At 59.2% G+C, this 12,370-nt stretch overlaps 1 non-coding gene across 1 annotated transcript; it reads left to right on the top strand.

The window, feature by feature from the left end:
* Positions 1-9,980: 9,980 nt before the first annotated feature.
* Positions 9,981-10,133, top strand: LOC129131486 (5.8S ribosomal RNA). Its single transcript, XR_008535653.1, has one exon. It is a non-coding gene; the product is annotated as a 5.8S ribosomal RNA (ribosomal RNA).
* The last annotated feature ends 2,237 nt before the right edge of the window (positions 10,134-12,370 follow it).

Below are 12,370 nucleotides of genomic sequence, written 5' to 3'. Positions count from 1 at the left end.
ACTGTAAGTACCCAGTGGGCTGTGTTAAGGCTGCAAACTGCCCTGGTCTCCCTGCTCTCCCTGCCCCTGCTTTAGTGCAAGCAAGAAAATGCTTTAAGTAGGTAATAAGCTGAAATATTCTAGTAAGGCTACGAAACGCAAGTAATAAACTACACAATTATTAAGGTTTCTTTTTAGGTGAAGAGAGAAGGGGATTTGTGGGAAATCACAAAATTAGAGGGTTTTGGGAAAGCTGCAAAAGGCAAGCCGCAGATACAGTAGAACTGTGATTAGAGCTAAGCAGCTGCCATGAGATAGGTCACCAGAAAAATTATTTAAAAAGTAGAAAAGCAAGGACAAATAGAACAATGGTCTGTGTATTAACACTTGTCTAGAATAACTTCCTAAGCCACAGAAAAGTTTATCTAGCAAGAGATTAGGACGGTTAAAACTTAATAATGGAGCTCTGTGCATTGTGCTTTAAGGCTTACAAGCAGGTATTGTATTCAAAATAAGCAAGCATTGTTTTAACCAAAGGTACGAGTGCTTATAGTGGTTGGATAGAACTACTGTCAATGTGCTTTTGCTTTGTGTGATTGGTCAAGAAACTTATAAAGGAAGTTGTAACATTAGGTTCTTGGTCTGCTGCCTGGGATGTGAGCTGCTGGCATCTTCCCATTGTCATAACCATGTAATGAGAGTGATGCTGGAAAATAAAACAGCTCAAGGCAGTTCCACAGCAGTCCTGTCCCGTTTGTGATTTGTAAATAGCCCCCTGCTGGTGTCAAGACCAAGCTGCCCTTGGGCACCTGAGCATGTTGGGGGGGAAGCTCAAACTCTGCCCAAAGCCCTGTGAGACAGGGCTGGTCCCAGCTGGAAGAGCTTCCAAAGCAGCTGTTCTCTCCCAGCTCCTGTGTGGGCACAGATCCAGCCCTGCAGACACAGTGTACAGCAAAGCAAGTTATCTGCTGCAGCACGTCCAGAAGAAAATGTCTCAGCACCTTTGTGTCCCAGATATCTTTGATGAAAAATCTTTTCCTTAGGATTTTTTCTCCTGAGAAGCGGAGAGGCCTCAGGAACAAAATGTAAACAATGATTATCTGCTGCTGTGGAATGCAACAGGTGGATCTTGGATTGGCCCATGTTGGATGTTTGTAATTAATGGCCAATCACAGCCCAGCTGGCTCAGACAGAGAGTCCAGGCCAAAAGCCTTGGTTATCATTCCTTCCTCTTCTATTCTTAGCAAGCCTTCTGATGAAATCCTTTCTTCTATTCTTTTAGTGTAGTTTTAATATATTATATATCACAAAATAATAAATCAAGCCTGCTGAACCATGGAGTCAGATCCTCGTCTCTTCCCTCATCCTAAGACCCCTGTGAAGACCATCACACCTTTGTTCTGCAGGATGGTGGAAATCTTCCTGTGCTGGGAATTGTCCCCTGATTTTGGTTTACCATGTGTTGATGGTATCTGTCCCAAAGGAGTTGGCTTCTCTTGAAAGCTCTGGATTGGTAGGAATCTTGAGGGCTGTACAGTTCTTTCCTGCTCCCTGGAGCCAGAGCCACAAATGTCCCTTGGTGTCTGGAGCTCACTTGCCTGAAGATGCCCCACTGCTGAGGCTCTGTCCAGGAGATCCCTCTGTTTTCTTCTCTGCAGGGGTCTGTGAGCCCAGAGAGAGAAAACAAATGCTAATTACCAGAGAGAACCACAACTTGGACACATTCCTGTGCTCCTCACTCTTGGTACAAGGTTCCTTTCTTGCCTCTCTTGGACTCAGCCAGCAGTGATATCTCCTTGCTGTGAGTTCTCAGTGCTGTACAGGGATGGAGTCAGGGCAGTTCTGAGAGCTCGTCCCCCTTCTTTGAAAAGGTCACTGCCTCAATCCAATGAACCTAAAGAGGAAAGAAATGCCCAAAGAGCAGAAATCCCCAACCATGTCACATGCAATCACGGAGAAGCTGATGGGACAGAGCCATGTGGTTGGAGTATGTGTATTGCACTCTGTATTGTTAATTTATTGGTGCTGAGTATTTCAGCAAGCAACTTCCAGGGCTTCCAGGACTGTCCTGGACAATGTGACCACAAATTGTTCACCAGTGCCACTTGTTCAAGAAAAGCCTTTCTGAACAAGCCCAACTCTGAGGCTCTAGCTGGTTGATTTTTGCCTTTCAGCTGCTTCCCTCTAAGTTCCTGTGGGAGAAGTTTCTCACCATGAAGAAGAAGGCCAGCACTGGCAGGAGTTTTCTACCCAGAATTGGCCCATGTGTAGACCTGGGGAAGACTGGTCGAAAGGTAGCCTTTTCCTGCTCTTCTCCTTTCTGTTTGATGGGAAGTTTGAAGAGGGTGTGTGCTTGTGACAGGCTTGGCTCCAGCAAAAGACCTCAGTGTGCAGGTCCTGTTGTCATTGCAAGCTGCTGTTAGAGGTGGGCTGGGAGTCCTGATCTGCACTCAGCCAACACAAATAAGCTCTGCTGAAGCTGCCTAAGTGTAGCTGCCATTGCTGAAACAGTGGGGGGAAGGCTGGGGACACAAAGGCACAGCATTGCCATGTGCCATTCTCCGGCTGAAGGAGCCACCTCTTGCTTTGGTGTGGTCACCATCAAATGCTCGGGGTCACAGGATTCCCTCTGGTATGGCAGCGTTGGCCTTGGAAGGCCGAGGACCTGCAGGAATGACTTCAGCTTTAACAAAACAAATTGCCTTTATGCTTTGGGCTGGAACAATGTGTTGGAGCCTGAGGGGGTGTTAGATTTTGCAGGCTGCCAGATGTACAGGGGACTGGCCCTGGGCAGAGGGGAATGGATGGGCTTTATCTGGATCAGTGCCTTCTTAGAGATGTGTTTAAAGCTGCTTTTCTGGCAGGACTGGCTCAGTAGAAAGCACAGTCCCAACGGGTAGGTGACTGAGGTGGGCTGTTGTTATGAATGAGGTCCCTATATGTCTAATTTAATAAACCAACATTAGAATTTAGCAGCAATTTTATTTGAGCAGCAATTTTATATGAAATCATGCAATCAAATATAATCAAGCAGATACAAAATAATTTGGCAGCGGTTTGGATAAAGCATAAGCAAAACCAGTCAGGATCCAGGGGGGTTTTCTCACCCTGCCTCCCATTCAAAAGATAAAGAATCTAATCACAACTTATAGACTGGATGCTAATACATATTCATCAATAATTTTCTGTCAATCTCCTCCTATTTTTGATTCTTGAAATCTATGTCACTGGACTGCACAGTGCATGCTCCACTTGCTTCTAAGGGGTCTTTTGGCTTTGGTGGTCGCTTCCCACAAAGGCTTCTCCTCATCATCACTGTCCTTTGAACAACCCCACAAGCTGCACATGCACCCCAAGACTTGTGGTATAGAAGCCAGCATTATATTCCAAAAAGAAGCCTTATGATTTCATCGATACCTGGAATCATCCCAATTTTGTCCATTTCAAGGCCAATTCTTTATTTATCCTGAGGCCTATTGCCTTTTGGGATGTGACTTATCTCAAACTACATCCTGCATCCTGTTTTCTCATGAAGATCTGAAAACATCTGTTTTGTGTCACTAATTCCATATCCTTTTCTTCTATTACTGTTTAACAAATATTTTCTAAAATATTTAAAATATAGTTACAATTGTTAGCAGGAATCAGATTCATCTATCACACTGTTGAGGCAGAAATTGGCAGCAAGAGCCATGTAACACACTGGTTAAGGATTGCCCAGACAAAGCAGGGGAGAGTTTTCTCCAGGCAATGCCTCTGCTCCAGAATCATTTGCTGTTGTTTTGGGCCCGTGGGTCCGCCTCGGTGGCGGCGGTGGTCCCCGGCCTGCGTTGTTGAAGCCGTCCACCTTCCTCGGCCTTAAGCCGGGGACCCGCGTTGTGGCGGGCAGATCTTTTTGGCCCAGTTTTTTTTTTTTTTTTTACGGGCCCGGCACCCAATGGAGAGCCCCGCCGGACTGGTCCTGGGTGAGGCGGCGGCGCCTCGCCTACCTCGGTCGTGGCCGGATCGACTGAGCCGCTTATGCCGGGCAGGGCCAGGTTTGCCGCGCCGGGTCCGTTGCTTTTTGTTGAGGCGGGTGGAGTTGGGGGGGTGCCCACCAGGCCTCCGCGGGCCTTTATATTTTTCTCTCGCAGCCCTAAGCCCCGGCACCGAGAAGCGTTGCAATGAAGGCGCGAGCGGGATGCCGGTGGGTCCGTCGTGGGGAGGTAGTGAGGCGCGTACCTCGGTCCCCACCCCGGGCCCCCGGCCCCGCGGCCCCCGTAGCTAGCACAGGTCGTTGCGAACGTGCCTCCGTGTGCCTTTTTTGTCGTGCTGTCCCCTGGCTTTTTTTTCCGTAAGGGAAAGCCGACCGCGGCTAGGCTGGGTGAAAGCCGGTGGCCCGTGGCGCCAGGTCGGTGGCACTTTTTCTCGCACTCTCGGCTGGGTTCCCCAGGCCGGAAGGGGGGGGGGGGGGCCGCCGAGTCCCCCCCCAGCCCAGCGGAGGCCGGTCCAGTCCCGCTGTTGCCTATCCTAAAGGGGAGCCGTTGTTGGCCGCGGCCGGGTGGCGGCACCCCCCGCGCTCCTCTGCTGCCGTGGGCAATCCGATCTCAGGTGAGCTGGGCGGCCGTCGCCATTGTCCCAGGACCGTCGCCGTGGGGCCCTTGTCGCCGTTCACGCAGCTCCTTCCCGGAGCCGCTCCTGATTGATGTGGCTTTTTGGGTGTCGTCGGAGAGGGCCCCCAGTGGGCCGGCTCTCCTTCCAAGGCTTCTCTGTCATAGTAAAGCCACGGCAGGAGGGGTCCGGTGCTCGGGCAGGGCGGTCTCCTTTCCAATTCGCTTCCCATCACAGGCGAGGTGTCGCCCCTCCCGCTGGCCTGCGGAAGGGCGTCTTTACCGTCCCGAGCTGTGTGACGGCCGCATGGCCCTGCGAGCCTTCAGGTGTCCTTAAAAAACTACACGAGGTGCCGGTGCCGGCCCCGGTCCGGGTAGCGCCCGTGTGGGTGCCCGCTGCGAGCAGCATCGGGCGGCAGTGCGGTTGGAGCTGAGCCGCAAGAAGGGAGAGAGGAGAGAGAGAAAAGAGAGAGGGCGAAAGTGCCCAAACCCAATGCGGCATGGACGCGGGGGAACAGAGACGAGTCTCGAACCGAGGCACGGGCCCCGGGGAAAAAAGCGAGAGAGAGAGAGAGAGAGAGAGAGAGAGACGAAACCTCGCGCTCCATCTGAGTGGCGAAAAGCTGCGCAGTGGTCCCGGCTCCTTGCCCGCGGTGTCGCGGGAAGGGCCAGCTGTTGGGGTCGGCCGTCGCTGAGGGGTGTCCCTCACGCGTGGCGCCATTCCCCATCCCAGGCAACGCCGGGCCGTGATGCAGCCGGCCGCCGTCCCTGCAGCCAGCACCTGTCGCCGCCATGCCGCCGACCGCTGCCATGTCTTCGCCCGCGATGGCGCTCCCGCGGGTCAGAGCAGCAAAAGGAGCCTGGGGCGGTCGGGGTTAAGCACGGGGCGGGTTCGCCGGCGGGCCAGGCACGTCCGGGCACTCCGTCTGGGCGCTTGCGCGATGCTTCGCAGCGCCGCTGTGGGTGGCGGCTACGTGGTTGATCCTGCCAGTAGCATATGCTTGTCTCAAACCTTAAGCCATGCATGTCTAAGTACACACGGGTGGTACAGTGAAACGGCGAATGGCTCATTAAATCAGTTATGGTTCCTCTGGTCGCTCTTCTCCCGCTCCTTGCATAACTGTGGTAGTTCTAGAGCTAATACATGCCGACGAGCGCTGACCTCCGGGGACGTGTGCATTTATCAGACCAAAACCAACCTGGGCCCGCCCGGCAGCTTTGGTGACTCTAGATAACCTCGAGCCGATCGCAGGCCCCCGCAGCGGCGACGACCCATTCAAATGTCTGCCCTATCAACTTTCGATGGTACTGTCTGTGCCTACCATGGTGACCATGGGTGACTGGGAATCAGGGTTCGATTCTGGAGAGGGAGCCTGAGAAATGGCTACCACATCCAAGGAAGGCAGCAGGCGCGCAAATTACCCACTCCCGACCCGGGGAGGTAGTGACGAAAAATAACAATACAGGACTCTTTCGAGGCCCTGTAATTGGAATGAGCGCACTTTAAATCCTTGAGCAAGGATCCATTGGAGGGCAAGTCTGGTGCCAGCAGCCACGGTAATTCCAGCTCCAATAGCGTATCTTAAAGTTGCTGCAGTTAAAAAGCTCGTAGTTGGATCTTGGGATGGAGCTGGCGGTCCGCCGCGAGGCGAGCCACCGCCTGTCCCAGCCCCTGCCTCTCGGCGCCCCCTCGATGCTCTTAGCTGAGTGTCCCGTGGGGCCCAAAGCGTTTATTTTGAGAAAATTAGAGTGTTCAAAGCAGGCCGGCTGCCGGTATACTGCAGCTAGGAATAATGGAATAGGACTTTGGTTCTATTTTGTTGGTTTTTGGAAACAGGGCCATGATTAAGAGGGATGGCTGGGGGCATTGGTATTGTGCCGCTAGAGGTGAAATTCTTGGACCGGCGCAAGACGGCCTAGAGTGAAAGCATTTGCCAAGAATGTTTTCATTAATCAAGAAGAAAAGTCGGAGGTTCGAAGACGATCAGATACCGTCGTAGTTCCGACCATAAACAATGCTGACTGGTGATCCGGCGGTGTTATTCCCATGACCCGCTGGGCAGCTTGGGGGAAACCCAAGTCTTCGGGTTCCAGGGGAGTATGGTTGCAAAGCTGAAACTTAAAGGAATTGACGGAAGGGCACCACCAGGAGTGGAGGCTGCGGCTTAATTTGACTCAACACGGGAAACCTCACCCAGCCCGGACACAGACAGGATTGACAGATTGAGAGCTCTTTATCGATTCCGTGGGTGGTGGTGCATGGCCGTTCTTAGTTGGTGGAGCGATTTGCCTGGTTAATTCCGATAAGGAACGAGACTCTGGCATGCTAACTAGTTACGCGACCCCCGAGCGGTCGGCGTCCAACTTCTTAGAGGGACAAGTGGCGTTCAGCCACTGGAGATTGAGCAATAACAGGTCTGTGATGCCCTTAGATGTCCGGGGCCGCACGCACGCTACACTGACTGGCTCAGCTTGTGCCTACCCTCCGCCGGCAGGCGCGGGTAACCCGTTGAACCCCATTTGTGATGGGGATCGGGGATTGCAATTCTTCCCCGTGAACGAGGAATTCCCAGTAAGTGCGGGTCATAAGCTCGCGTTGATTAAGTCCCTGCCCTCTGTACACACCGCCCGTCGCTACTACAGATTGGATGGTTTAGTGAGGTCCTCGGATCGGTCTCGGCGGGGTCGGCCACGGCCCTGCCGGAGTGTCGAGAAGACAGTTGAGCTCGACTATCTAGAGGAAGTAAAAGTCGTAACAATGTTTCCGTAGGTGAACCTGCGGAAGGATCATTACCGGTGGGGCTTGGCCCCAGCCGCGTTGTGCCAGGCCGTCTGGCTGGCCGCATGCACGCGGTGCCATTCGCGCGCCCACTCCGTTCGCACGCTTGGCCCCTGACCGCCGGCTCCGGTCAGCACCGGGGCCCACACGCCCTTCCCCGTCGCCGCGCGCCACAGCCCCAGAGAGAGAGAGACTGGAGGCGTGCGGCACCTCCAGGCGCGGGTGGTCAGAATTGGGAGAGGCGGGTAAAGCCACTCAGTGCGGTGAAGTGCGCTACGTGCGCCCCCCACCGTGCACATGGGCGGGGCTCTCCCCGCGCTACACCGTGCGTCACAGCTGGGTCTAGTAGCATGATGTGCTCGCTGCTGTCGCAGCGGCTTGCCCCCCCCGCCCCTCACACCAACCCCCCCAACCCGGCCTTGCACCGGTCTGCCACCGGTCCGTCCCCGTCAGAGAGCAGGGGCGTGGCCACGGGCCCTGAGCCTCTCGCCGCTGAGGCCGGCGCCGCCAAACGTCGGTCGGCGGCGTGCCACGTGCGGGCACCCTGGTGCGGCTTGAGTTCTCCCGAGCTTGGCTCTCCTCGGCGTGTGCACAAGAAAGCCGCACGGGTGTCAGGAGGGAGGGGTGCTCGGCACGGCCCCTTCCTGGAGGCGCGCCCATCCCTTCCCTCGCTGCTTCGCCTGTCGAGCGACGGCCGGCCGTCTGGCCGTGGCACCCATCCGCGGCCGAGGTGGAAAGGGCAAGGGAGCTGGGTGGCTGGGGGGCGCCGAGCCACGGCGGTCCTCTTGGGCGCGCAGCACCGGGCTACTGAGGGAAACCCCGGGCTCCAAGAAGGACGTGGCAGCGGTGGCGGCAGATGTTGGGCGTGCCCCCGCCGGTGCACGCTCCCCCAAAGGCAGCAGTAGGGGAGACACCCCGGCGGGGCCATGCAGGTAGTTTCCCTCGCCCTGGGGCCAGGTACCTAGTGCTCCGCGCCTCGGCGGTTCCCCCAGTTTTTTTCCCTCGGCGTCGTGAAACGCTACGGGTTTGCCGAAAGGGGCCAGCAGGGCCAGATGGTGGTTTAAAGACTCCGGCGGCTCGGTGCGGCCCACCGTTGGTGGCTGCGGTGCCGGTGCCGGTGGCGGCAGGCATGCCGGGCAGTGGCCATGTGGGGTGCCACTGAGGGGTGGGGAGCAGCTACTCCCACTGATCCCCTGCAGTGGTTGTCCCGTTGCCACCGGCTGCGCTCCTCCGTTGCCATCGTTGTCCCGCTGCGCGCCGCGGGGTTTAACCGTGCGGCGCTGGGGAGGGGCGCCCTGCACCCCCCTCTCCGTGGTCCATGGGGGCCCGCTCGCCTCGCCGTAATGGGCGACACCGGCAGAGAGTGCGCCCTCTCTGCCCTTCCTCGGCCACGGGGTCGCGGCTACCGGGGCCCACCATCGCTCTCTCTCCTTGGCCCGCTGCCGCGGTCTCTGGTGCGTGCAGCGCCGCGTCCTCTCCTCCCCTCGACGGCCTTTTCTTCTCGAACGCGCACCTGCAGCGCCGTTGTCCGCTGGCTGTCCCCTGGCTCGACTGCCCACCCGCTGGTGGGGGCGAGCGCTCGGCGGGCCCTCCGGCGGCAGAGGCCCGTGAGCGCAGGTGACCCCGTGCTGAGCGGCCGTGGCGCCGCTCAATGGGTGTCCCTCCCTGTGGGGACGGTCAGCCGGAAGGAGCCCGCCGTCGGCCATCCCATCCCGGGCTCCGCTCCTCGCATCCTCCATCGCCCTTCCCGGCTGCATGTGGGCCGCAGGAAGGTGCGCGGAGCGGCCACGGGGGTGCTTCTCCCCACCCGGTCTCCGCGTGTAAACGAGGAGCGTGGGCCTTGCCCCCTGGCTCAATGCCATACCGCCTTAAGCCGGGGGCGTGCCCGAGGTAAGCACCCTGGTGGTGCGACGCGGTGGTGGCGGTCCTGGGAGTGTGGCCCCAGCAGGGCGGGATCTGCCGTCCGGCAGCCCTCGGGCGCCGGCGATGCCGGCTCAGCTATCGGTGGCCCCCGCCTCCGGGGCCGGCGGCGGAGCGCGTCTGCTGGTCGCTCGCCCGCCCGGCAGGGGAGCGGTCTCGCGGGAGGTGCGTCGGTGGGGGCCAGTCGTCGTCACGGGCTGTCTCGAGCGGGGGGAAGGCCGTGCAGTGGGGGAAGAGAAAAGCCGGCCGCACAGCGGCCTCGCGGTGCTCCGCGAGGCCCGCGGCTTCGGGGGCTGAGGGAGAGCCGGCATGTGCAGGGGCCGACGGCTGTGCGCCCCTGGCCATGTGCCGTGTGTGTTGTGCGTGTCGTCCCGTGAAAGCGAGAAGCGGGCGGGCCACCGTACCCTCCCGTGTTCCGGCACGCACCGCCTGGCCCTCCGCGCGGAGGCCGGGCCGAGCCCGGGCGCCTGGGCCGCCTCCGAAGGACGGCTATTGTGAAGTCGGCGTCTCCCCTTGCAGGGGGAGGCAGTCGGGGGTGCAGGCTCCCCCGCCTCTTGGCCGGCCTTCGGAGCGTGGGTTGCTCCAGTTGTTTTTTTTTCCCTTTCCGTTTCTGAGTGCTCGTACGGTCAAAGCCAGGCGCGCGTTTGCACATCCTCAGTGCCAGAGTAACAAAAAAAGGGGCCGCTTGGCGTGAGCGGTGCCCGAAGCCAGACAACTCTTAGCGGTGGATCACTCGGCTCGTGCGTCGATGACGAACGCAGCTAGCTGTGAGAATTAATGTGAATTGCAGGACACATTGATCATCGACACTTCGAACGCACTTGCAGCCCCGGGTTCCTCTAGGGGCTACCCCTGTCTGAGGATCGCTTGACGATCAATGGCCATCCGGGGGCCATGCTGGCAGCGCGGCTGGGGTCGCCTCCCGGGCCTGTCGCCTGCAGTGGGCGGCAGCAGCAGTGGCGGCGGCAGCAGTGGCGTCCCGCCGGTGCCCGGAGGGAAGGCGGTCAGGGGTTCGGCGAGGGAAGTGTTTCCCTAGGCGGCCTCGATCCCTACCCTGCGGCCCGTCGAGCGTCATCATCGTCGCAGTCGTCGTCGTCGCCGCTCGCGCAGGGCCTTCGTCCCCCTAAATGCAGACTTGGGGAGTGCTCCCTAGCTCCCTGCTCCCGGAGCGAGCCACTGGGGCGGAGCTCATCCTTGCCAGAACCGTGCCGCGGATGCGGTGGCGCGGCGGCCTGGGGAGAGCAAGAGACAGCATTGAAAGGCGCCGCCAAGGGCCGAGAGAAAGAGAGAGGAGGGCAAGAAGGGGAGGGGAGGCGCGGGCCTTGCCCGCGGCCTCCCCCCACTGTGTGGGCGGCTGTCTGCAGGTGGGTACCGCGGCGGTACCGTGCTGTGCTGCCGCACGCATGCGCAAGGTCTAGAGCGCCGGGGACGTGGGTTCCAATCCCCTCTTCCCTTTGCCCGCCCCCTCCTCTTCTGTCGCAGTTTTGGGGCGCGCCGAGTGGCGCCGTTGCTCCTCTCTCTCTCCCCGCCGAGGCCGTCACACGCGCCGCTGCCCGGCCAGTCCTCCCGCGTGGGGCTGTCTCCGCCACGCTGCTTTTTCGGTTCTTTTCTCCAGGATGGGGCTCTCCGTCTCCTTGTTGCTCGCTCGCGCGCGCGTGCACTGTCTCTCTCTCCACCTCCCTCCGGGAGCGCGGAGAAGAGGGGGGGTGGGCAGCGTAGCGGGCGGGGGAGACAAGGCGCCTGTCTCCGCGCATGCCCCCGCGCGCGGCGCGGCCAAGCTTTGGGCTTGTGACCTCATATCAGACGTGGCGACCCGCTGAATTTACGCATATTAGTCAGCGGAGGGAAAGAAACTAACAAGGATTCCCTCAGTAAGGGCGAGTGAGGAGGGAAAAGCCCAGCCCTGCGCTATGGGCCCGGGGCTTCTCGGAGTCAGGTTGCTTAGGAATGCAGCCCAAAGCAGGTGGTAAACTCCATCTAAGGCTAAATACCGGCACGAGACTGATAGCCAACAAGTACCGTAACGGAAAGTTGAAAAGAACTTTGCAGAGAGAGTTCAAGAGGGCATGAAACCATTAAGAGGTAAACTGGTGGGGCCCGCGCAGTCCACCCAGAGGATTCAACCCGTTGCGTTGCGGTCGGCCGGGGCAGGCTTCGTGGATCCTGGCCTTCCGCCTCCCCTCTGTCCCCCGGGCGTACCCCGTGCGCGGGAGCAGGCCGTGGGGAGTGAGCCAGCGCGGGGACCCCCTCTCAGCCGGCGGCCGGCCCTGGCCGGGCGCATTTCCTCCGCGGCCATGTGCCGCGACCAGCTCCGGGTCAGCTGAGAAGGCCTCTGGCGGGCAGGTTGCCCGGCGCCGCGCGAGCGGCGGTGGGTGTTACAGCCCCCGGGCAGCAGGTCTTGCTGAATCCCGAGGCCGAGGGAGAGGACCGCCGCCGCGCCCTCCTCCCCCCTCATCGGCGGTGCAGTGGCAGTGGGCGTTGCTTTCCCCCCCCCCCCCTCCCGGGTGGGGGGGGGCAGGGGCGGTGTCCCCGCAGCGCGGCGTTTCGTGCGGGGGTGCGGGGGCTGGGCCGCACCCAGCCCGTCTTGAAACACGGACCAAGGAGTCTAGCACGTGCGCGAGTCGGGGGCCGTCGTCAAAAGCCCGCGGCGCAATGAAGGTGAGGGCCGGTGCGCGCCGGCTGAAATGGGATCCCGGGGCGTGTGTCATGCCTGGCAGCTCCGGGCGCATCACCGGCCCGTCTTGCCCGCCGCCCCCTCGCGGGGCCGGGGAGGTGGAGCATGAGCGTCCGTGCTAGGACCCGAAAGATGGTGAACTATGCCTGGTCAGGGCAAAGCCACAGGAAAACTCTGGTGGAGGTCCGTAGCGGTCCTGACGTGCAAATCAGTCGTCCGACCTGGGTCTAGGAGCAAAAGACTAATCGAACCATCTAGTAGCTGGATCCCTCCGAAGTTTCCCTCAGGATAGCTGGCACTCGGCAATGGGCGGTTTTACCCGGTAAAGCGAATGATTAGAGGTCTTGGGGCCGAAACGATCTCAACCTATTCTCAAACTTTCAATGGGTAAGGGGGCTGGCTCGCTGGCATGGAGGCACACCGTGGAAT

The sequence above is a fragment of the Agelaius phoeniceus genome, chromosome 7 (genome assembly GCF_051311805.1).
Source record: "Agelaius phoeniceus isolate bAgePho1 chromosome 7, bAgePho1.hap1, whole genome shotgun sequence".
In the NCBI taxonomy this organism is placed as follows: Eukaryota; Metazoa; Chordata; class Aves; order Passeriformes; family Icteridae; genus Agelaius; species Agelaius phoeniceus.
Note: the sequence above shows the minus strand (reverse complement) of the source record. Positions and strands in the feature narration are given on the sequence as shown.